Source organism: Stenella coeruleoalba (assembly GCF_951394435.1).
Source record: "Stenella coeruleoalba genome assembly, chromosome: 1".
Lineage (NCBI taxonomy): Eukaryota > Metazoa > Chordata > Mammalia > Artiodactyla > Delphinidae > Stenella > Stenella coeruleoalba.
The window spans coordinates 126,101,514-126,128,408 of NC_137169.1; the positions used below are offsets into that span (position 1 = coordinate 126,101,514).

Below are 26,895 nucleotides of genomic sequence, written 5' to 3' on the forward strand. Positions count from 1 at the left end.
CAGTCCGCGGGCCCCCGGGAGTGGCGGAGCGTCACGGTTCACCTGCTCACCGCGGGGGCAGCCGTGTCGCCGGGAATCTGAACGGCTATCCCCGTTTCCCCATTCTTCCCCAGTTCCTCCTCTCGCTTATAAACACCACCCCGCCTCCTCGAGTCCAAGATTATCTTGGCGGCAGACTTCCTAAATTTTGGTGAACTGGGTTTCCATATAGAATGCAAAGCGCAGCCTGGGCTTTCTTTTTCATTTTGCTGCCTCTTGGGTGGGACGATCCACATCCCAGAGGCCCCGCACTTTAAAAAAAGTTTTAAAGAACCATCTGTTAGGCAAGCTATTCCTCCACCCGCCCAGCCCCATCTTCAAAGTTTTCAGATCTCATCCCAACAAGATGAAAACATTTTTTTTTTCCAGCCTCCTGACTGCATGTGAAATGCCTCATATTCAGTGTCTGCTGTGAGACCGGGTAAAGATCAGAGTCCATCCACAAGGGGGTGAATTTGAATCTCAAAGGCTCTGAATTTATTCTACTTGAATGGTATAGAGATCACACAGTCAAACTGGCCAGTCCAGTATTTGATGACTTGAAAAATACTCCAATCACTGCCACGCATAATCTACACTTTTATATGAAATGGGTCGTTCATCGCCTCCCCGCGCCTGGCGATTCAGATACTCTTGCCTCTCGAAACTGATTTGTCATTTTTGCTGTTTAACATGCAGTATGCAGAATTTAAGTTATTTAAATCTCAGTTTTAGTAGCATCTGCAGGTTTCATGAAAATGTTTAAACTTGGTGGGAGGGCTGCCCATTAGTTTGTAAAGGGGAGCGGGCTGAAGTTGCCAAAACTCGTGACCCTTAAGATGCTCAGATTTTGGTGACAGTCCGTCCATTTGCAGGATTTCCTATAGTTATTTGAAGTATCACTGTGAATTAAATTCAGAAAGGGGATAAAGTCTCAGGGCTCAAATCAGTGCTCGCTGCACTTTCCTTATAGATGCAGGTGAACTTCGAGCATCAGTTTATTACAAAGCCTTAATTTAAGAGCACCCTCATCCCCCAGCAACCAAATAGCATATAGGGGTACTTTTGCAACGCCTTCCCAACACCAGGCTGGAGCTCCGTGGGAGGGAAGGCCCTCTGGTCGCTGGGACGGGAGGACGAGGTTAGGAGAGCTGAAAGAAGTAGACAGACGGTCTGACAGCACCAGGGACTTGCAGTGTGGCCTGAATCTTTGCCGGGGACTTGGGGCTGAGCCTGACCTGGCTGGAGGCAAACTCTGTGATCGTGTTCAGGGCCCAGCCTCAGCCCCAGAAGGGGCCTGTTTAGGCCACACCTGACACCTCTTCCGTCTAGGCCAGCCTGCCCTCCCATCACACCCCCAGAGACCTGGAGTGACGGTGACAAAGGGCCAGCTGGTATCCATTTGTCTCCTCACAAAAGCGCGCGGCGATGGCGGGAGAATAGGGGCTGGGGTCAAGGTTTTAAGAGAATCCACAGTTGAAGCTCTAGTCCAGGCTGACGGCTCTGCTTAGTCAGCTGCGAGCCCAACGGGCACCGAAAGCGCAGGAGGTCTCAAGCCGAGAGAAAACTTCCCTTTCTGAGAACCAAAGGAACCCCGAGCCCCCAGTGCTCCGGGCCTCCAGCTCCAGAAACGGAGGAGCTCCCGAGGGCCCCAGACCTTTCCAGGTCCCCTCGGGGGACGTCGAAACCCCGTCTTCGGTGGACAGGGCGGGAAATCTCCCGCGGGAGAGACCCGAGAGTACAGTCACCTTTACCCCGGGCGCTCTGCTTGGGGTTTAGGGGAGCAGACGCAGAGGCAAGGGGGGCAGGGGGGCTTCCGACCTCGCGCTCCTTCCCGCCCTCCAAGTGCACCCTTCCCCCATCCTCCCCCCTAGCACTTACTCTGGTCCTTTGCCCCTTCAATTCCGCTGGGCTGGGGGTCCCCACTGGAGCCCAAGACCCGTTTGCCCCGTGACCTGGGATGGGCCTGGGCGTCTCCCAGAGCACCCTGGCGTAAGGAGCGCTGGGGGAGGAGGTGCCCGAGCCCGCCCGCGGTGCCGGGTCGGTTACCTGGGGATGGTTCCAGGTGGCAGAGGCCTCCGCGCGAGACGGGAGGGCGAAGCGGACGCCAGGAGGGGAGGCACCTGAGATGAGGATGGGGGACTGGGCCTGTGTGGTCTAAACGTCTCGGCTCGCGGTGGTCTGCGTTCTCGGAGAGATACACCCACTGCCTTGGAATGATAAAGCCCCGGCAGGCGGGCCGACGCCTCCCACCCTCCTCCGGGGAAGTCTCACCGACTGCCTCTTAGTGGGAGCGCACTTAGGAATCCACCCCGGCTGCGGGGCATTTAACCAACCGGTGGGGACGCGAGGCCGGGCGAGACCGCTCCGGCTTTAGCCGCCCCGCGCGTTCTGAACTCGCTCCCCCGCTCCCCTGCCAACTCCTGGCAAACTTCGCTCCCCTTTCCCCCCGCTTCCCCCGCGCCTCCACCTCCTTTCCTACGGGGCTGGTCTCCAGGCTCGTCCTTCCCGGTTCTGACTGTGTCTTCGAGCGTTGATTGACGGTTGCAATTACAAAGGATGATGCCTCGGGGAGGCTCCCGCAGCCTTGATGAGCCCGAGAAGCGCAGTCCCGGCATATTTTATCCAGACTCAGCGCCACGGGGCCGTGCGCCCCGTCCACCCGCGGGCAGGAGCGGAGGGGGGTCTCGCGCTCCCCGCCCGCGAGGATGCGACTGCCTTGCTCTCCCGCCGCCGCCTTCCCGTGGCTCCGCGCCGCGTTCCCGAGCGCGCGTCGGGCACAGCCTGCCCCTGACCTGACCTGAGAAGCGTCGGGCGGCCCCGCGCGCTTCCCGCGTGCAGTCTGCACAGGCGTAAGAGGTCATGATTTTCAGGACTGGTTCAAGTTTCCTGGGCTCGGCAGACACGTGTCCCCGGAAGAACAGCGTGGAAGACCTACGTCTCCCGCCCGCCTGGGTGGGAGAAGCCTGCCACGACCCAGCACGACCCGCCCAACCCCGCACGAAACTTGCAAATCTACATCCTTGGAAACAATGTCTAACACCTCCTCCATTCCTACTTTTTGGTGCTTTCGAGAAACCAGAATACTTTTCTCGTAGCACGTGCCTACTCTTTAGCCGCAGAAGAAACCTAGATTTTTTTTTTTCTTTTCCCCTCCGAAAGTCTCCACAACCAGGCCGGGATAGCCCGAGGGGAAAGAGAAACAAGTTTATCAGTCTACTGAAGCTCGGGTTCTGCCTAAGTTCTCCGCCCCTCCCACTCGAAAAGCCCATCAGAAGCCACTTTTGCTTTCCTCTGAAAATTAAGTTCAGCTAGAACTCCAGAGTTCCGCTGCTGAGCTGGAGCCGGGAAGGGGGGTGGTGCTGGGCTACCCACCCCCCCGCTTCTAGGCGCTCCACCCCCGCGTTCGAAGCACTTTTTTATTTTTTTAAAGAGAGGTTAAATTTTAGTGCAGACATATAAATTAACAAAGAGCATCGAATTGGCCGAAGCTTTCAGAGAATAAACTGGAATAGGTGAGAAGTCTTGTCATGTTAAAAAAAAAAAAAAAATCCCTTTCTGCTGCCCGAGTAAACAGCCTGTAGTCCAGGAGGAAAAACTGCGGCCAGTCTAGCTAGACCTTCTACCCCTAGAAAGACTGCCTGGTAGGGGGTGGCCAGCCAATGGTGACTGACTCACAGTCACTATGGGAGTATCTTAGTATATCAGGGCCCCCTCTTTACCAGCGAGGAAAACGCAAGGTGCCGCATTTATCTGGGTAATCAAGACTCCTCCACCCTCTCCAAACAAACTCGCATCCTTTCCCTGAAGGACAGGTGAGGTTTTTGGAGACTTTGGCCTGTATTATGGGAATCTACAGCTCTCGGTAATAAGGCTTCCCAGTAGAAGTTTTTAGACTTCATTTTCTTTGGGGCGGGTTGCCCCTGCCAGGGGTCTAGGCGCGTCCCACCTTGGTCGAGCCGGTGCCCTTCGAGGTGAATGGGGAGATCCGGTCTGGAGAAAGGAGCCGGCTGGGAAATAACCTTGGGTAGGTGGTCCAATCTAATCTAGCTCTTCCTCTCTGTAATTGAAATGGAGATGTGAGTCAGCTCCAGCTCAACACTGGAGAGTCCACTCTCGGAACCATCCCTGTCCATTCTCGGGACAAACCAGAACACTGAGCGACGTCCTCGAGGACGACGCTGGCGCCTGCAGGCCCCCAAGCGCTGGGTGAAACCTGCTAAACTCTCACACGGCGACTCCACCCCCCATGGTCCCTCCCGCGCCTCAACCTGGACCGGGAACTCAGATCTGAGCACTAGGTGACGCTAGGCTGACATCCCATTGAATCTGGCCAGACTGGAAGCTTCATGAGGGAAAGAACGACGTGCCGCTTAGCTTCCGAATGGGGCCCCGGCTGTGGCCGCGCGGGGTTGGACATCGGGAGCCTCCGGCCTTAGGGAAGCCCCCGCGCAGGGTGTTCTGGTTCTTAAGATCCAAGAGTGCCGGACCCGCAGAACTGCGGCCGTCGAGCAATTCAGGTCCCTCTTGGACAATAGAGAAAGAGTGGGTTTGGAAAGGCGGCACTCGGGGTGGTCTCGTCCCCCTGGGACTTGCCGCGCGGGCGTAGGGAGAGTGTTAGGGGCCCCGAGATGCCGCGGATCGCGCTTTTCGGAGGGTGTCGGCTCCTTTTCCGACTTGCAGACAACTTTCGTGGTTAAGAGAGGGTGGCCAGCGTGCGCCGAGCCTTGGGGAAGAATTCTTTCGCTTTCCCCCAGGGTTTCTCGTCTGGACACTGGGGGGCCTCGCTTCGGGGACCTGGTGGCGGGTTCCGAGCAGTTTTCTTTCCAATCCTATAGACACCGCTGGAGGTGGCGGAGCTTTGGGGCCCTGAGGCTACGGACGTCCAGAGCCAAGGCTCAGCAGCATTAACTGTGGAAAACGTTAGCGCCGGGCGTGGGACCAGCATCTCCCTGCAGGAGACACACCCGGCTTTGTCAAAAGTGCTTAAAAAGGGCGGGGGAGGAGGTGCTTAAACTCTCTCTTTCCCTATGCCCTCCCCCCAGGAGACCTTTGCTCGTTTCTTAGGAGTAAAAAGTCCTCTCTAAACTCACTCATTTGGGGTGATTTCCCTGCCGTCCTCATATCACTGACTCTATAACAAGTGGATGCTGTGAATTTCCTCTCAATTTCCTTTTCATCCACTCAGGAGCCTCGCGAGTTGCTACCAGAAGCCACAGACCTGCAAGCTCAACGTCAAACTCCAGAGATCCTTTCAGGAAATTCCAGAGTCAGAGAGCAGAAGTGCCTCCCTGCCCCCACCACCCCCCGCCCCCCATCTCTGCTCAGCTCTCAGGGCTCCAGATAGTTCCACCCCACCCATACGCCACGCCCCAGCCCACCCTTCCAAATTCTTCGGGCTTTCCACTGCGGATTGAAGAGGGAGATAAAGAGCATTTGACAAATGTCTTACTTAAGTCCAAAATGCTTTTCGGAAGAAAGTCTGAGTAGACAAACATTGTTTGTAATCATAATTGCTTTATATCAACAAGAGCAAAAAGATACTACCTTGAGGAAAAAGCATGGATTTCAGAGTCACATCCATGATTTCCATTTACAGCCCCACTCTCTGACAAACTGAGTGACCTTGGGTAAATCACTTGACCTTTCTGAGTCCATTTTTTTCTTCAGTAAAGTAAGGCTAACAAAGAAAACGTTTTTTTAAACAAAATAAACTTTATACACAGGTGATCGTGTCAGAAGAGCAGCCCACTGCACTGTTATTCGTATCAGTTCTTTTATCTTTTTCTCTTTCTCCCTATTTTCCCCCAAACCATCCTCTGTAAGGAAAACAACTAGGAAGGGAATCGCTTGCCATTCTAAGGACCATTAAAAATGGATGCTTCCAGTGGGAGGTTCTTGCCAATGCCACCATCTTGCAGTGTTTGACACAGTCCTCAGGACTCAATCACATTACCGGCAGACATTCAGCTTATTTGAGGTTTAAAAGTAAAATGTATCTTTTCTTACTTGTCAGCCACACAAAAACACACAGGCAGCCTTTATTGATCGGTCTGGTCAATTTCAGTCCACCTGTTTCCCCAGGCTCAATCTCTCATACACCCGTCACATTTCAGCTCTTCCCCAGGCCCTTCCCAGACACAATGGCCCCCCCAAACTCCTGAAGTTCCTTGAAGCCGAGTGGGTTTCTCAGAGAAGTTGTTCCAGCAGGGTGAAGAATGAAGACATACCCTCAAATAAGTAGCTTTATCCTGAGGTAGGTTCTGGACTTGGGGAGTAAGACATCTGACTCTTGCCCTGCATAAGGAATCCCTGGAGGTGTTTGGGGAGGTTGGAAAACTGGTGGGAGACTGTCCCAGAGCCCCTCCCTCTCTAGCTCAGCTCAAGTTCAAGGCTGAATCCAAGATAACCCTAGACATTGTGTCTGCGTGGAGGGGTCAAGTAAAGAAAAAAAGCATTCCCAAGCCTCTGTTCTGGCTTCATCCACACACCTCTCTTGGTTTATTAAAAGAGGCATTAAAGAAATTCTTTAAGTCCCATCACAATTGAGGATCCAGGCCAGCAAAGAGAATCTGAGATGCATTGTTTCGGAAGTAGGCAGGACCCCGGAAGGAGACAAGGCTCCGAGGCTCAGCTTCCTGGAGGGAACTGGGTGCATAAGCCCAGCAGCAAGAATCAGACCGTGGGCTTGGGTAACTGGTGTTCTAAACAGCACTGCAAATAAAGCTGGCTAGAGGCTATGGTGACGTAACAGGCTTTCTCACTTTCCACTGTGTGACGTTGACTTCCAGAGATCTTAAGGGCACAGAGCTTCCTGGAGGTTATCACTGGAATCAAATCAGACTCCGAAAGTGCTAAGGGGACCAGATAGCAACGTTTATATCACAGTCTCAAGACAGCATTTGCACTGTGTATTACGTACCGCTAACCACACAGACAGAACCTCCTGTGGTCAGGATGCAACATTCTATGGACTGTATAATATTCTTCAAAAATGCACTTAATTCGAAGAATGACATACATTTAATAGAAATCAAACATAACGTTGAGCACATTGCAAGAGGGTCAATAAATACTCGTGACATGACATGTTTCCTACCACACAGATTTGGCTCTTTTGCTGACATAGACAGGGACTTTATTGTCTCTCTCAAAGTAGTACTGCGTATCATTCAGTAAAATCACCCCATTTGTGAGAAAGAAAAAAGCCTAAGCCAGAAACCGAGAATCTGGACAGCATCCCAGAGCTAGTTAACGTTAGGGGAACGATCTGGTTGTAACCCAAGTCTCCTGCTCTTAGACCGCACAGATTATCTTGCAGGTAGGCAGAAGGAACAATGGCATCTTATTTTCACTTTTCTATATGAGCACGGACGTCTATATGCAATTTTCATGGAACCACCGGTGTGCATAAAAGAAAAATGTCATGCCATGTCTCTAGGACCCATAGAGACAGCTTTTTAGATAAACAGAGGCACATTTCCCAGAAAAACACAAATGAGCTGATGTAGAATTCAAACCCTGACTGAGCTGTACGTACACTGGGCTTAGTTTTGGGAACCTCTCCCCACTCCATCCCAACGTGCAACTTGCCATCAAAGCCACCGGGACCTCAGACCCTCTGAGCTGCACCCGTGGGTTCTCCTCACTGGGCCTGCCCGGGGCGGTCAGACCCCCATCCAAGAGGCAACTGGCTTTCAGGGACCCACTGGAGGACCTGATGGCTCCACTGTCCCTCCGGGTGACGGTCTAGCCAAGAACCCCGGGAATGGCCCCCAGCACCCCCGGGAGGCTACGCTGTGGAACAGACGGACCCTCAGTGCCAGCAGCCGCCTCCGGGTAACCAAGATGTTCAAAATAGGGACACCTCACAACCAACCGTGGGGCTGCAATAGCCGGGGACGGGGGAGAGAGTGTGCCTGGGCCGGGAGGGGGCGGTGGCTGCGAATGAGATCCGGAAAGAGGGGTTTTTTAACCGGAAAATTCACTGTTATTTTGTCACCCTAGGATCTGGCGCCCGGAAGTGCCCGCACAGGTTTCGGGTGTCGGGGGCGGGCTCGCGGAGGCCCTGGGCTTCTCCTTCGGGGCCTTCTTGAGGCTCAGCCTCTAGCGATCCCTCCGGGGCTAGACGGACGCCCAGCCGGCTGCCGGCGCTCCGGACCCGGCGGACCCCAAACTTAAAGGTGGTCCAGCTTCACGCCCGGGACGGACCCGGCGCGTCGGATGAAAAATGCGCTTCTTCCGCGGTAGCCGAGGCAACGCGAAAGTGGCTTCTCCACCATCTCCCCCGCATTCCTTCACCCCGGGTCTGCGCCGCGCCGTGGGGGTCCTCGTGTGTGGTCTCGGGAATGCCCTCGCCCTGAATTCGCATCCTCGGCGGGTGAGTCTCCGAGCGCGCCCTCGCCGCGCGCCCCCGCCTCCACGGCCCGAGCGCGCCTCTCCCCGCGCGCCCCCGCATCCCCGGCCCGAGCGCGCCCTCGCCGCGCGCCGCCGACGCCAGCAGCGCGGTGGCCCAGCGCGGCCGCTGCCTGTAGGGACCCTTCGCCCATGCGCCCAGGCGGCTGCGCCCCGGGCAAAGATTTGAAATCGCTCTGTGTTCTCTTCCAGCTCCTTCTGTGCCCGTATTTTCTTTTTATCAACAGAGCAATTGCTTCTCTGTTGCACTCTGCCTGCCTTCCCGGTGTTTTCCTTTTCGTAAGTACAGAACATTTTTTTTTTGGTAACCATTTCCTCAACTGATATACTTTAGGGTGTAGTTGGCCCATAAAAAAAGCAATCACTGCGTTCGGTGGAGTCAGCTGGTTATCAAGGGAGAGAGAGGAAAAGCCGAAGCCTTGATTTTCCTTCTTGTTCAGCGGCGCTGGAACTCAGCGCCGATGACAGGCCTCTGCGAATTACAGGGAAATTCCGGTTCGAAAGTCTAAGAAAGGGCTACAAGAAAGGGCTTAGGTCCTTCAAAAACTGGTGGGAAGGAAGAAGGGCAAGATTTCCAACAGACTAATAATTACAGACCCCTGGGAATTACTTCCCTTTAGTCCTTTACTTTCAGGATTAATTAAAGGTATTCTTGCTGTAACGTTAACGTTTGTGACTCGCCATTATTTTTTAAAAATGAAAATAAACTTTGTTTACTTATTCTGTTTATGAAAAGAAGACATGCTCATTATTTTGCAAAACAGTCACCCTTAACTTCTAATCCTTAACTAATGACGGTATTTTTTTGTTTGTTTTTGTTTTTGGCTCGAAAAACAGAAGTTTTCTATGATATCTGCAATGAATGAGACATACTGTGATGTGGCTTGAAACGCCACAGACACGCGAAAGCACTTGTTGAAGTTTGATCAATGGTGACTCCATATGGCTAACTTGTTTCAAGGTGTTCAAATCTTAGTTTATTATTTCTCATTTAAAATTATCAGAAAATATTAGGGATGAAGGTGAGATATTGTACATTTTGTTTTCTGGCCGTTTTAGGCTAATAGGATGACGTGCAAAAACAGAGGATATAATGAACACTTGAAGTATTCGTTTGCCTTTTTTGAACTTCAGGAAAGACATATGTGTGAGATATATGTGGACTTACGTGCTTTTAATAAACACAATTGGAAAAGCAGTGACTTATAATAGTAAATCCATCAATGAGAGTAAATTACATGTATTAGTGTAGTAGCAGGATAATAAATAGATGATAAAAAGAGCAACTCCTACTTACCAATAGGTGTAAGTCCGTGCTTTAGAGATTCTTGTAAATCCCCAGTATCCGAATTAGAAGACATTGTTAATGAAATTATAGGCAGTCCTTTGGCTTAAAGCAGAAATCATTGAGCATAAGAAAAAGTGCAGCTTGTCAAATTTTGTAGCCTTGGGGAGGACACATCAGACTACAGTAACCCTTAGTGAAAGTTAAGAAAAAGCAAAAAACAAAAAAAATCCAAGAATCCAGAAAGTTACAAGCAAGTATTTCCCTGGACTCTGTACTTTTTCCAGCATTAGTGACCTGCTGTAAACAATGTATCCAGTTTCATGATGGTTTCTAATCAGAGGAATGGAAACTTTCGATAGGCTTGGACTAATCACATGACTCTATGCAGGTTGATAAGAGGACCCTGTTATAAAGTGACAGCAAAAGAGATAAGAACTTTCGGCAGATAATGGCAAACAAATGATTAACTCAGAAATGGAGAGGGGCAGTGCAGCTCAGAGAGTGGAAAGTTGTAAAACTGAGGGGTCAGAAGATCATACTTAGTGGATAAAACTCCAAACCAGCTTAAATCCACTAACTAAACTTAGGCTTGTGACATACCCCCTTGATGTCATCACCTCTTTGCATAGAGGAGGACAGACGTAGCTCTTCTGACCTCTGTAAATATATTTTAGATGATAACGTTGGCAGACATTCATTCTTTAAGTGATGACTAGGGATATGATTGACACTTTGAAGCACTAGTAGCATTACCAAGCTTGTGCTCATTTATTTATTCATGTTTTGTCAACCAGCTTTTTTATCATGCCTGTTCATTAGCTGAGGAGTTAACCTTAGCTTGTTTGTACATTGGTCAGTTGATTAAAAGGGCAGCCTATCTCTTTACCCCAATAAAGTAAAACTTATACTTTGAGGTTAATGCTGGCAAAATGATGAATGTAATACGTTTTCCATAATTTAAAAATTATCATTCTTTCCTTGAATCCATGGAAAAAATCTGGATTACTCCTGACCATGAAAGAACTATTACTCAAATGACCAAGGGTAGTTTTAGGCTCTTGTGAAATATCCCTGTTGTTCTTTAAAGTAATAAAGTCTGGATTCTTAGAGCAATGTATGCCTTTTCCTATGTTGTGGAACAACAGTTAGTTATTTTCTTGTATGTTTTGATTTTGCTAATGGAGCAAACTTTTTTTTTTTAATTTTTTATTGGCCTGAGATCCTATTTGGAAAACCCAGAATGTTTATGTATAGCATTTTTTCCCATCAAAATTTTAATTTTTTTGGATTAGGTTTGACTGTGTATAATAGAAAAAGCAGAATGCCAGTGGTTTAAATAAGACATTTATTTATCTCTTGTAAAAGAAATTCAGAGGTAGTGATGGTACAGTGGCCCTACAAGGTTGTCCAGGACCTGGTTCTTTCCGTTTTACTCTCCTCTGTCTCTTGTCCTCATGTTCCAAAATGACTGCTAGAGGGCAGCCATCACTACCAGGAAGCAGTACAGAGGAAGGGAGAAAACACATATTCCTTTTCCAGGACATTTCCTGAAAGTACCATGTAAACACTTTGCTTACAGCTCACTAGGCAGAAATTTGACACATACCCACACTTAGCTGCAAGGGAGGCTGGGGAGTGAAGTATATAGCTGGGCAAGTGAATGTATATTTCAAACTAACAAGGATAATCATCCATGTCGGTTCTTTGTTGTTAGTTCTTTAAACAGTCAAGCAATAATGTGGCATAATACCAGAAATGTACATAGGTAGATATTAGAGGACCTATGACCCTGAAAAGCAGCTATTCTCTTAAAAATTATAAGGCTCTAAAAGCTTTTTGCTTATGTGAATTATATCTATTAGTATTTATTTTATTCAACATTAAAATTGAGAAAGTAAAAAAATTATTATTTTTAAAATTTTTATTGGCGTATAGTTGATTTACAATGTTGTGTTAGTTTCAGGTGTACAGCAAAATGAATCAGTTTTATATATATATATCCATTCTAAAAAAGTATTATTTATAAATATATTAATTTGTAGTTATTAAAGTATATTACTATAAATAACACATTGAAAATTGAAAATAGCTGTTTTCCAAAACAAAATAATCCATAAAAAGTGACATTTTCAGAAGTCTTTTTAATGTCTAGCTTAATAGAAAGCTGGATTCTCACATCTCCTTCTGCATTCAGTCTTTAGCGATATGTTGTTTTGGCTGAAGTATATAAAAAACATGGGACTTCCCTGGTGGCGCAGTGGTTAAGAATCCACCTGCCAATGCAGGGGACACGGGTTTGAGCCCTGGTCCGGGAAGATCCCACATGCCGTGAAGAAACTAAGCCCGTGCGCCACAACTACTGAGCCTGCATTCTAGAGCCCGTGAGCCACAACTACTGAGCCCGTGTGTCACAACTACCGAGCCTGTGCTCTAGAGCCCGTGCTCTGCAACAAGAGAAGCCACCGCAATGAGAAGCCCGCGCACCGCAACGAAGAGTGGCCCCTGCTCGCCTCAACTAGAGAAAGCCCGCGCGCAACAATGAAGACCCAACACAGCCAAACATAAATAAAATTTTAAAATAATAATAATAAAAACATGGTCTTCAGAATATGAAGGCAGAAGAAAAGAGCAGTATTACAACAGCTTTTTCAGATAATTATGGATCTTTTTCTTTGATTCTACACCCAAATTCCACAAGTGATATCTTCTTCGTAGTTGAAATGTGGAATCTTTAACCAGATCTGTGAACATTTTGTCCTCTGTTGCACTAAAATTCATTGACCTTTTTTACACTTCAAATGCACCTTCTCCTGTGCATGATTTTATTACATCTTACACTGGTGATTTGGAAAAATATATGTTCATCAAATTTGGCAAATGTTCCAAATGTGGACAAATATCAAAACTTACACTCACTAATATCACCACTGATCTCATCAGAAGTCTTTAAATACTAGGAAGCTGTCCAACTCTCAGTGGAATATACAGATTTTCTAAAATCCAAATGTTCACTTGAAAGTCTGAGTTTTTTGTTTGTTTGTTTTTTTGTGGTACGCGGGCCTCTCACTGTTGTGGCCTCTCCCGTTGCGGAGCACAGGCTCCGGACGCGCAGGCTCAGCAGCCATGGCTCACGGGCCCAGCCGCTCCGCGGCATGTGGGATCTTCCCGGACCGGGGCACGAACGCGTGTCCCCTGCATCGGCAGGCGGACTCTCAACCACTGCACCACCAGGGAAGCCCAAAAGTCTGAGTTTTATCAGTGAAAAAAGTACTATCACTTTTTTCCTTGAAGTAATAGGTTTACTTCGTATTCAAGAAATGTCTCCAAAATACCTATGTCTGAATAACCATAGTCTGTCAGCCATTCTCAAAATGTAAAAATAACATTTCATTAAAAAAGCTGCCACGTTCTTCAAGAGTAACATGGTTTTTTAAAATTGAAGTAGAGTTGATGTACAATGTCGTGTTGATTTCTGCTGTACAGCAAAGTGACTCAGTTATATGTGTACATATATATGTAAATATGTTCTTTCTTATATTCGTTTCCATTATGATTTATCCCAGGGCATTGAATATAGTTCCCTGTGCTCTACAGTAGGACCTTGTTGTCCATCCTTTCTATAAGAGTAGTGTGTTAATAATTTTTTACCAGCCAACTCATATATGGAATCCACGATTGTTCTGGTCAGAGAATACAATGTTTGGAATTTTTTATAAAACAAAATGGTCTGTTGGGACTTCCCTGGTGGTCCAGTGGTTGGGACTTCGCGCTTTCACTGCCGAGCACGAGGGTTCAATCCCTGGTCAGGGAATTAAGATCCTGCAAGCTGCGTCCTAATTGCATTTTCATGAAATTGGGGGTATGGAAGAGATCTGAGTGGAGTTAAAATAGATAATATCTTCTTCTGTTAAATATTATGAGCCATATTCCCCGCCAAAAGTTTGAAAAGAAAGCACATTGGAATTTCTTCTGTGAACAGAAACTTTTCCTGGTCTCCTCAACCTCCGCATCCTAACCAGGGCTGCCTGTTCCGAACAGGTTGTGGAAAGATTTTTGGAACTTGGAAGAGCTGGATGCTCCCCGTAGGGACCTGAGATTCAGGTTGTTTTTATGACTTTTCTTGTCTTCGAGATAAATGTCAAGATTATTTCAAAATATAATTCTCTACACCTCAGGGTTACTCCTTTAGGGGAGTAAAGTGAGGAAACTCAACACCATGTGATCCAGCAATCCCACTCCTGGGCATGTATCCGGAAGAAACTATAATTCAAAAAGATGCACGCACCCCAAAGTTCATAGCAGCACTCTTCACAATAGCCAGGACATGGAAGCAACCTAAATGCCCATCGACAGATGAATGGATAAAGAAGATGTGGTGGAGCTTCCCTGGTGGCGCAGTGGTTGAGAATCTGCCTGCTAATGCAGGGGACACGGGTTCGAGCCCTGGTCTGGGAGGATCCCACATGCCGTGGAGCAACTAGGCCCGTGAGCCACAACTACCGAGCCTGCGCGTCTGGAGCCTGTGCTCCGCAATAAGAGAGGCCGCGATAGTAAGAGGCCCGCGCACCGCGATGAAGAGTGGCTCCCGCTTGCCACAACTAGAGAAAACCCTCGCACAGAAACGAAGACCCAACACAGCCATAAATGAATAAATTAATTAATTAATAAACTCCTACCCCCAACATCTTGTAAAAAAAAAAAAAAAGATGTGGTACATATATACAATGAAATAGTCCTTAGCCATAAAAAAGAATGAAATAACGCCATTTGCAGCAACATGGATGGACCTAGAGTTGATCATACTAAGTGAAGTAAGTCAGACAAAGACAAATACTATATGATATCATTTATATGTGGAATCTAAAACATGATGCAAACAAACTTATCTATTACAGAAACAGACTCACAGACATAGAGAACAGACTTGAACACATTATAACCTAATTAGATCAGTTGTTTAAATCAAAATGTTAATAAGGCTAAAGTCCAAGTTTTAAAGTTTTATAAATGGAAAAATTCTTTGCAGGATCAGATGGACACCTAGTATTGGTAGCTAACACTCACAGACTTGGGCCTTAGTTAGGAAGGGATCAGTACAATACACTGCTGTGCAGTTGATAAGAACAAAGTGACCTTTTCTGAAAATTTTGCTTGGATAGGGATACTGGGTAAGTTGGAATATAAATTTATGACACTAGCTAATTTTCATGTTAAAATTGAAATTTTATTTTATTCTTTTAGGTTTCTGGAAGAGAATCTTTCTCAATCAGTGACTAAAGCCCATGTATCAATATTTTCAAACCTTTATGTGCTTTTAAACAATATTAACATTGATGCTTCTTTTTTTAACTTAATTTTTATTTTATATTATAGTCGATTTACAATGTTGTGTTAGTTTCAGGTGTACAGCAAAGTGATTCAGTTATACATATACATAATTCCATTCTTTTTCAGGTTCTTTCCCCATATAAGTTATTACAAGAATATTGAGTAGAGTTCCCTGTGCTATACGGTAGGTTCTTGTTGATTATTTATTTTATATATAGTAGTGTGGATGCTTTTTTTAAACCAAGTAAATGGGGTGCGTATGTATGTGTACGGATCATTTATAACTGAATATGTGGACGTTGGTTGCAACATAATTTCACACGTCATATACTGTAATAGATTAAGCAGTCATTGTCTGAAGAGTCACATTCTAGAATTCATTATCCCTCCTTTTTTTCTTTGTTGTTTACTCTGATTACTGTTATGTTTTCACTTCTCCTCTTGCTTCATGTTATTTTGGTTGCAATGTTGGAATACTGCATCAGAAAGATATGGTTGGAATACTGCATCGGAAAGATAAAAGTGCTATATGGGAAGACCAGTTAGAAGAGAAATGAGAATAAAGGAAGACCTCTCACCTCCTCCCTCTCTGCCGCGTTTTAGCTGTGTTGCTGGCTCCCAGCCCTGCTGGACGTACACTCTCCTCTGTGTCCGGTTTGGGTGGCGTGGGGCCTGGGTGACTCCTGGAAATCAGGGTGAGAATTGGCAGTGGCCATGCCTGTGGTCCAGAGGTGGCATTTGATAAACATGCCGTTGTTTTCTCTGAGCTTTAAGCTCTTGTGTACACTCTGCTTTGCATGAATACATTAGGTATTATTTACTTAGATTACTTTTCTTTTCTTTTAAATATATCATGGATTTCAAAATATGATTCTTATTGAAACCAATGATTTCTTCTCTAATTTTCAGATAGAAACCCAGAAGGAGCATATATTTTTGCAGGCATATTTTACACCTGTAACTGCTTTGGAAGATGTAAGTCTTCTTTCACACGTGCCTGAGTGTCGGACACACATTTGTTAAGGCTTTACATATTATTCAACCCATCAAATAGTCTTGCCCATCAAATCCTCCCAACACGCTGGCTGTTCACCTAATTGTCTTTACCTGAAAAACCATGCAGTTGTGGTTGGTGAACGCAGCCTATCTGAGCAGGAGAGCACATTATAAGATCATGGTCGCCATGAAGGTAGTAGTTAAGCATCTGGGATTTGGGGTCAGAAAATTCACAATTGCCATACTCGCTTTGTTCCCTACTCAGGGGCAAAGCAATGCTTGACCTCTCTGAGCATTAGAGTCTTCAAGTAAAAATGACAAAAATTATGGAATCCGATAGTGTTTGTTGTGAGAAGTAAATGAGCTCATGTATAGAAAGTGCCCAATACGTATTTTGATGTCATTAAAAACCAGTATGGACCGTGTGACTTGGGTTCTTGGGTGAGAGACTCACCTTCCATAATGGAATTTTGGAAAACATATGCAAGTTTCTTCGTTTGTATTTTGTTTTTGACACCAGTTCTTAGTTTAGTCACATACTACTTGACACCCTATAGAAGACCTCCCATGATTTATAGTTTAATAGTATTATGTAGTGCTTTGCTTTCTCTTCCTTTTTTGTGTATGGCTAATAAAACGTGGAACAATAAAAAAGATTGGATTTCATTCTTCGTTACATGCTTTTGATTAGACAGAATTATTTACAAAATATACAAAAAATGTTAAAGGGTGATAGCATTACTGGGTTCCTAATAACTCCCACCAGAACCTTTAAAACATACTATTTGCTATTTGTCACTCTTATTCACGTTCCTGTAGAACTTACTGGCATGTGGAGGAAACGTTGCATTAATGAGTTACTTTGGTCTTTTGAAGCTTATCTAGGGGGCTAATTGAATAGAAATAGATACTCAGTACTTTGTGAGAAATGAACATATTTTTGTGAAAGAAAGGCTGGAATAACATTCACATGTGATATGAATAACAGGTGCTCGGAACTCAGCCCCACAGATGGTTAATGAACAATTTAGGTTCCAACCGGGCTGGGGGAAAAGCACAAAAGAAATTACAACCTCAATTTTTAGTAATTATTTTTCCCAATCAAGGCAGTCTAACCACTTCCTTTTGGTGAATGTGGGCATTTAATCACCTTCATTACCCCACCGAACTCAGATACCACCACAGAGCACACTTACAGTGACTCACATGTACAAGGATACGTGTTTATAATGATAAAACATTATTTGCTAACTGATTTCAGAAAGGATTTGTAAATGATTGACAGATAACTAATGACTCCTAGGCATCTTTGCCAAAATCCAGAAAGCGTTCGGTAATGTCATCTGAGCCCGTACTGCATGAGGATGTTGAAGTTCAGTTAATGAATTACAGTCACTGTAAACCTCCTGAATACACTCTTCCAAGGCGTTATGACATATCTGTTAGGAATGGATATTCTTGTGAAGTCGGATTTCTGGTCAGCACCGTGCATAAGCATATACCAGAAAGACCCTGTGGGTATGTTTATACTTGGACTTATTAAGAAAAAGCACCCGAAATGACTCATCATTCAAATGGACTGATTGCAGCAGATATTGGGGAGTTTACAGAGGACTTAGAAGAAGAACCAGTTAGTTTTTGCCAAACCATGGCTTACTGGGGCGTTTTTGCTGATACCCTTTACTAACAATGCCATTTGTTACTGATTTCATTGAAGACCTGGGCTAGCACTGGCACTGAATAAATAAATAATCAGCTTCTTTAACAACCCCCAAGCCCCAAATTATATAAGATGATGGGGTGGCAGATCTGGAAAAATAACGACTATGTAAAGATTTCTTTTCATTCTTTTTAATAGCTGTGAGAAATGTGGCACCTGGCAGGAAAGATAAGTTACTTTTACACAGTACTATTATGGCCAGGTAAATATTACTCACTTTTTATAGCACTAATAATTAAACAGAGCCTTAGTCAATCTTTCAGCAATTGAAATATTTAAGACTTTATTCTTCTGTAGGCTTGTGTTGAGTTCCCCACGTTTATCACAATCTGTGATTTGACTTATGGTTCATATCTTTATTTAGAGTAAATGAAATAAACTCAGTGCCATTTTGTTTCCATTTAAGGCCTTTTAAAACATTTAGGCAAATAACTAAATTATCTAAACTGTTTTTAAAAGAGGGATCTGTAGAGCATCCAAAGTGATTTCCCTAGGAGTTGCATAGTAATTCTTTTCTAAAAATCATGGAGCCACAAAATATATCTCAGACGTGCTTAATTCATGCAACTGAAGGTTATGTATTACCTGACATTATCTCGTAGACCACATGAATAAAACACTTTTTCGAGTAATAAGTGTTCCTCTAGAATGGAATATTTTATATGGTTAAATCTTATATGGGGACATATAACTCAATCTTGATTACGTTTCAGTTATTCTAATAGACATCGTTTTATTGTTTTTTTTTTTTGCCCTCTCAATCCTTTATGAAAAAAAATGTTTAATCAAAAATGATAAAGTGGAATTTAAAAATATCTATTCCTTAAACAGTTTCTCAACACAGCAATCTGTGATTAGTCAAAACATCAATCATCAATCTACTGACTGTAATAAAATAATAGCATAAATGCACATTACATTTTGGGGAAGGAAAGATAAAACCGAAAAAGAAAGGACTAATTGAAAAAAAACTGAAGATACTTAGAAAGGTCATCTTATACTATACGTAACTGAGAAAAACAAAAATGAGTTTCAAAGAGGTAGGCATACTTTCTACCTGTTATTTTTATTTCCATGAAAATAGCAAGTTATACCCTCAAGCATAATTTATTTGGATACTAATGTATTTTAGATTTTTCAAGTTCTTTTACATGTCCCAGAAAGCCACAAACCATCCAAGTTTTCTATTTTACGCTAATAATTAAGAGAAAAAAGAGTTGATATTACAGGTAAATAAAAAAATTGAAATTGTTGTGAGATTTCAATTATCTATTCTCTCTTTCATTAACTTCCATTACCACCCAAATTTAAATGTGCTGTTTTTAAATTTAGTGACATTTTTGGCCTTTATTATGATCTTAAAGCTTTATTCATATTAATTATATAATATTAATATTAGAATAGATATGATATTTAGAACAGTTGTTACTAGATATGTGATTTTTGACTACTTTTTCGACCTCTCTTTACCTCTATAGCCTCATGTATCATTTCTCCATTTACTGAGCACATACTATATGCCAGGCACTCTGTGAAGTGCCTCACATATGCTCTATCATTTAATCCTAAAACTAATTATTATGAATTAAATGATATATATGCCTGGCACACAGTAGTTGTTGAAGAAACATCAGCTGACCATATTAGTATTGACGGCTGGGAAGATTTACACTAGGGAAATGCAAAGACCTTTAAACATAGAACTGGTAATGCATGATGTCCTTAAATGATGTAAATATATATATATATCAACAAATCATAAGTGCAGATCCAATTCATCGTGTCCCAAATGGAACTCATTATCTTTCATTTCAAATGTTTCAAATGCCATTTTTTTTTTTTTTGGATGAATGACACCACCAAATGGCTAAATCGGAAATTTGGGTACCATTCTAAAAATCTCCCTTTGATTTACTTGCTGTGTCTATTCAGTTGCCAGCTTAGTTCATTCTGTTTCAATAACATCCCTCCATGGCATCCCGTCCTCTGGTTCTGTCATCGCCTTGGCTTCCGACATCCACACCGGACAGCTCACGGGCTTTGAGGCAGAGGGACTTGAGGTCTGGTCTGGCACATCTTTGATTAACATGGTGACCCTTGGTGAATTCTGTGTTCCCTTTAACTCTGTTTTCTCAGTGTGGGTGCAGCATGAACCACGACTCCTGAGATGGTGGGAAGGTTAGATGAGAACTCGCGGGGCAGGTGTAGCCTGATGACTGATACACACAGGCCCCTCATCATTTCTCCTTTTGATCCTTTCTGTCACCTCCCGAGGGTTCCTTGTCTTGCTTTGGCTTTTCTAGTCTTTTCACACACTCCTGCTTAACGAATTTTAAAAAAATTGAATAATGATTCTGCTGCTTAAAATTCTTCAGTGGTTTGCCATACTCTTTTTTTATCTATATAAATGTATTTATTTTTGGCTGTGTTGGGTCTTCGTTGCTGCGTGCGGGCTTTCTCTAGTTGCGGCCGGGGGCGGGGGGGCTACTCATCGTTGAGGTGCGCAGGCTTCTCATTGCGGTGGCTTCTCTTGTTGCAGAGCACGGGCTCTAAGTGTGCGGGCTTCAGTATTTGTGGCTTGCGAGCTTTAGCGCGCAGGCTCAATAGTTAAGGCACAGGGGCTTCGTTGCTCCGCGGCATGTGGGATCTTCCCGGACCAGGGCCCGAACGCTTGTCCCCTGCACTGGCAGGCGGATTCTTAACCACTGCACCACCAAGGAAGCCCTGCCATACTCTTTAGGATAAAAAGTTCATACTGTTTAAGTTTATTACACAAGACCCTTTAGGATCTGACCTTTTTTTTTAACTTCTCTGATCTATCTTCTCCCCCACTTTCTCATTCATTCTGTACTCTACCTATAAGAACTACTTGTCAAGTCTGAAAACATCACAGTGTTTCATGCCTCTCTCTGTTCACTCATCTCTTCGTTTGTTCATTTATCCATCCATCTGCTTCATCAGCTAAAAGGTACAAGAGGCTATAATGGTGCTGGGGATAAAGAGTCAACCTCACGAGGTTCGATTTGGTGGAAGAGAGAAAAGAGGAGAGTTCATTATCAGAGCTTAGGGTGCTGGGGGTACGCAGGTGTCCCTAATCCATCTTGGGAGAGATGAACAGCAAGCATCCTGGAGGAAGTGGGGCTGGAGGATCCTTGAGGATCCAGAGTGAGCCGAGTGACAAGGGGGCTCCTGGGAGGAAGCAGTTCACACCAGCCATGGAAGCGTGAGATGTGGCGTGCTTGGGGCCCTAACCCCATTCCACAGGAGCAAAGCCTGGCCTGAGTTTAACATATGTCCTTGGAGCCTGGAAACATGCAAACAGAGAGAACGGCCAACAATTGGCGATGGCTGAATAAATGATACTATCTCCACTTCACTGGCTACAATGCAACCATTGAAAAAAAAAAAAAGCTAAGCAGAGCCCTCACTGGATGGCTTGGAGGGATTCCTGTGAAGTATTTATGGCTGCATGGGCAAAGCAAGGTAATTGTATGCGTGGGAGAACCAAGCAAAAGAGAAGAAAAGATGATAGAGGCGTGTGATCACATTTATGCGTTTAGGTAAAAATCTGTGTACATGTAGATATGTATACAAATAAAATAAAGAGATTAAAGCAACTTAGAAAATGCAGTCAAGTATAAAGGGAAGATATACAAATCACCTGTAATCCTGACATCCTGAGCTCTTAAAGCTCTGAAATATTTTCTTCTAATCTTTTCCTATGTATTTAAGGATTTAAATACAGACAAATTTGGTATCATATTGTACATATTGTTTTATGTTCTGCCCTTTAAAAAATTATTTATAACAACCCTTGCTTAATAGATATTACAACGTTTATTTCATTTTATTTATTTATTTTTTCCAGCATGTGGGATCTTAGTTCCCCAACCAGGGATTGAACACGTGCCCCCTGCATTAAGAGCATGGAGTCTTAACCACTGGACCACCAGGGAAGTCCCTATATTCTGCCCTTTTAAACATCTGCGTTATATGATCAATATTTTTCCATCCCATTATATTTTTTCTAAATCATGATTTTTAATTTCTGGCTGTGGTTCCTTTAGATTGCTCTTTTGTAATTTATCGTTCTCTTGTTGGACATTCAGTGTTCATTCATTAATTTTCCTGATTTAAATAACATTGACCTTGTCACTTATTAGCTGTGTGACCATGGACAGCTTAATCTTTTTGTGCCTCAGTAAAATGGAAATAGTAATAGTATAGGGTTGTGATAAAGAGCAAAATGGGGACTTCCCTGGTGGCGCAGTGGTTAAGACTCTGCGTTTCCAATGCAGGTGGCCCAGGTTTGATCCCTGGCCAGGGAACTAGATCCTGCATGCATGCTGCAACTAAGAGTCCACATGCCACAACTAAGAGTCCACATGCCACAACTAAGGAGCCTGCCTGCCACAACTGAGGAGCCCAGCACAACCAAATAAATATTAAAAAAAAAAAGTAAAATGACTTAAAATGCATTTCCTTGTAAGTGAGGCTGGCACAAAGAAAGTACTCAATAAACACTCTTTGTTTTTTCATTTGTTTTTGCTTTATTTTCTTTTTTCTTTTTTAAAAGCTCTCTCTTTGGAAGCTGTCAGAAGCAGCATATGAAAATTTCTTCTCTTCTAGACTGAAGATGACAGTGCCTCCCTCAGACCACTGTGTGAATATTAAACAAAATGTTCCAAGTGGTTAATGTGATACCTGACACCCCACAGACCCATAGTCCACTTTCCCTGGGTGTTTTCAAGTCTCCATAAAATGTTCAGATGGTGCCCAGCGTATATTCTATTATATATTGTATGCTATGTTATTATCTATATTATATCTTATATATAGGACTTATGTCTCTGTACTGTGATGGCTTATTTTCTCTTTAGTTTGTGAAGAAGTGAGTCCTTTTTTTGTCTGTCCCCACCTCCTGACACAAGGATTATACGCTGTGGGCACTCAGTGAATGTCTGGGGAAGGAAGAGTATTGAGAAAGAAGATCTAAGATGAAGGTTGTTTGAGAGAACAGGAAAGAAAAAAACAAAAGAAAAATGATCATGGGGGACTTCCCTGGTGGTGCAGTGGTTAAGAATCTGCCTGCCAATGCAGGAGACATGGGTTCAAGCCCTGGTCCAGGAAGATCCCACATGCTGCGGAGCAACTAAGCCAATGCGCCACAGCTACTGAGTCTGCGCACTAGAGCCCGCGAGCCACAACTACTGAGCTTGCATGCCACAACTGCTGAGCCCATGCGCCTAGAGCCCGTGCTCCACAACGAGAAGCCACTGCAATGAGAAGCCCGCGCACCTCAATGAAGAGTAGCCCCCGCTCGCCGCAACTAGAGAAAGTCCACACACAGCAACAAAGACCCAACGCAGCCCCCCCAAAATAATAAATAAATTAATTAATTAAAAAATGATCATGGGAAGTGGGATTAAATGTTAGGGAAATGGAGAAGGTGAAAAAAGGGAAGATAGTGTGAAGATATGGTGAGGGTCTTGGTAGTGTGAACTGGGGCTGATCACTTGGGGAAACAATCAGAGTGAGGAGACTCTGGCTAGCAGGGTGCAGGGTTGGCTACAGTACACAATTTACTGCTAACTTTTGGGTCCCCGCTCTGTGGCAGGCACGGGGCTAAGTTGTAGTACAGGTTGTCTCACTGACTCATTTCAGGCACGCTGGGGACTTCCCTGGTGGTCCAGTGGGTAAGACTCTGCACTCCCAATGCAGGGGGCCCATGTTCGATCCCTGGTCAGAGAACTAGATCCCGCCTGCACGCTGCACTAAGAAGTCCGCGTGCCGCAACTAAAGATCCTGAACGCCACAATTAAGACCTGGCACAGCCAAAGTAAATAAACAATTCTTTAAAAAGCACCCGGTATTAGGTAAATGCTTTTAATTCCTCCATGAGGGAATTATCTCCCAGAACTGTTTTCAGAATGAGGGAACTGGGGATTCCCTAGTGGTCCAGTGGTTAGGACTCTGTGCTTTCACTGCCGAGGGCCTGGGTTCAGTCCCTGGTCGGGGAGCTAAGATCTATAAGCTGCGTGGCACAGCAAAAAACAAATTAAAAATGAATGAGAAAACTGCCCAAATGTCCATCAGCAGATGAACGGATACAGCGAATGTGGTACATATATACAATGGAATATTACTCAGCCATAACAAAGAATGAAATAATGCCATTTGCAGCAACATGGACGCAGCTAGAGTTGTCATACTGAGTGAAGTGAGTCAGAAAGAGAAAGACAAATATCATATGGTATCACTTAAATGTGGAATCTAAAAAAAAAAGATACAAATGAACTTATTTACAAAACAGAAATAGACTCACAGACATAGAAAACAAACTTATGGTTATGAAAGGGGAAACGGGAGAGAGGGATAAATTAGGAGTTTGGGATTGACATATACACACTACTATATATAAAATAGATAACCAACAAGGACCTACTGTACAGCACAGGGAACTATACTCAGTATCTTGTAATAATCTATGAGGAAAAAGAATGTAAAAAAGAACACATAGATATATCTGAATCACTGTGCTGTGCACTTGACGCTAACACCACATTGTAAATACTTCAATGAAAGAAAAAAGAATGAGGAAACTGGGGATTTGTGAAGCTAAATTATTTGCCCAGGGTCAACCAGCTAAGGAATGGAGGTGCAATTCGCAGGTCTGTCTGGCCCCAGAGCCTGGGCATTCATCGCTCTGCTTTCCCCAATCCTTTACGGAGCTCGGACCAGACCTGGCTTCAGTGCTTCTCCAGTAAGGTCAAGTGTGTCCCGTCAGTCACCATGGTAAATTACACAGCCAGCCTGGCTCTCAGTATTCTTTTCCGTTAATAGTTTGGCATATGGTCGTTGACATTCTTATGGCGCTCCCCAGTGATCTGTGAAGAGACAGAGGCTTGTAGTAGGAAACCAAACGAAGGTCAGGATGTCCCCCGAGAGATGGCAGAAAGAGCCTGGTCTCAGAGGACCAAGTGGAAGGTACACTGTGGTCACGTCCCTCTGCATCCGTAGCCGTGCCGCTTGCCCTGCCTGGGTTATGAGTCATCAATGAAAAGACAAGAAAATTGAGTACAATGAGTAGACCCAGGACAGGAGGCAGTATTTTTCTGTACTCAGTGGTGGAGGGGTAGCACAACGTTGGTTCAACAGACAGGGAGACATGAATAGCAAAACCAGAACCGATTTTAGTTTTGAACAGGGATATGAACCTGGAAACCTTCAACGCTTGAGAAGCTAAAGGCTAAAACACTTGAGAATATATTTTTTAAAATCCCAAACATGTGAGCTTCAAGAAAGCCACAGCTAAGATGCCAGAAATGAAAAAATCGCTTAAAAAAAAAAAAAGACCAGAGCTTTTAGTCTGAGGACACCAGGCTTTCTAGCTGCATTTCAGTCCATTTTGATAGGGTAATTGCAGCAGAACCAGAAATAACTACACATTCCTCCTGGCCCTGATTCTGCATCTCTTAGTTCTGAATTCTGAGTTGGACATACAATTTTTAGGGGCTTATCAGAGCTTGCAGTGCTCCCATTTCTGATATGACTGGAGTTTAGATTCTTGCAAAGAGGCTACCGAACTGGAGGAAAATTTGAGGAATGTTTTCCCCTTTTCATTTAGTTCATCAGAAATAAAGACACTTTTACATTCTCCCAAATTTAGTTTCAGGAACGGGTTACCATGGTTGGTTTGGGTTGCCTGACGCTAATCACTGAGATTTGGGGTGTCAACGAGAGCGAATGATTTGAACAATTAACGTTGATTTTCTTTTCATAATAATGACTAAGTTCCATATTTCGTAATGTGGGATGGATGCCAGGTTTTACTTCCAATTTGACTGTCTTATAAACTTGAGGCATTTGACGAATATTTTAAAGTGATTTTGGCCTGCACCACGGATAAAGGCCACACTTCTGTAGTCTGTACGGCCCCAAGTATTTTTTAAAAATAATTTTTATTGGCGTATGGTTGCTTTACAATGTTGTGTTAGTTTCAGGTGTACAACAAAGTGAACCAGTTATACATATACATATATCCACTCTTTTTTAGTTTCTTTTCCCATATAGGTCATTACAGAGTATTGAGTAGAGTTCTCTGTACTATGCAGTAGGTCCTTGTTGGTTATCTGTTTTATTTATATATATATAGTAGTGTGTATATCTCAATCCCAATCTCCCAAGTTATCCCTCCCCCACCAAATATTTTTCATACAAAGTTTATTGAAGGGATGTTAAAAGTCATCTTTTATGTAAGTAAAAGAATAGGCCATTCTTACAATTAAAACAATAGATGAAAATATATCCTGAATCCATCATTAAGCAACTCATATCTCTCCCCCAATCCCTCTCCTTCTCACTCTCTTTCTCCAGGTCTATCTCTAGGTTATTTTATTTTATTTTAGTTTTTTATTTTTAAAAAGTATGTTTCATTTACCTTTGCATTAGCACTTAAAACACACACTTCTATTTCAAAATGCCATTTAAAAATTATTCTAATATAACAGCAGCAAACTATAATTCTGCAACTACAAAAGATCTATACGGGGATCCACAGTTAAGTTATTCTCCTGTTTACAGCTGTGATTCTGAAACAGATACTACTTCAAAGCAGCTGTTACCAGCTCTTTAGGTTTGGTTTAAAAACACACACATAGTTGCCGGGAGGTTTATAATGTTTTATTCCGTGCACTGCTCTGAAAGCGTTCTGCAAGAGCCAGCCAGCCCTTAAAAACAGTACTCAGTCCACAAGGCAGTCAGAAAGAGTTAAATTAAGTGGGGTAGATAGGACTCCTCCATTACATCAAAAGCATAGGACATTCTGCAGCAACTGGGAGCATGTTGTCCTCTTCACAACTAATTTTATCAGAAGAGTTTAAGAAGGTGGACATTGTACGACTATCGAGTGCATTTAAAAGTGACATGTTTTTGTGTTCATCTGACTCCCCTGAATGACCTAGCTAGTGAACTAGTCACCAGGCAAATCAAGCCTGCAAGAAAGGGAGCCAATATTCCAATTACCATGTTATTGTCCGACCCACAGAATTTATTTTCAACATAAACGTATAACCTCAATATGAGATGTCTAACTAAAGCAAGCACCAAGACCAAGACAGCATCTCCTCTT

General features: G+C 44.0%; 1 long non-coding RNA gene across 1 annotated transcript; it reads left to right on the forward strand.

The window, feature by feature from the left end:
• The first annotated feature begins 8,419 nt into the window (after window positions 1-8,419).
• LOC307184562 lies at window positions 8,420-16,791 on the forward strand. Its single transcript, XR_013827753.1, has 3 exons — window positions 8,420-8,712; window positions 15,176-15,233; window positions 15,535-16,791. It is a non-coding gene; the product is annotated as an uncharacterized lncRNA (long non-coding RNA).
• The last annotated feature ends 10,104 nt before the right edge of the window (window positions 16,792-26,895 follow it).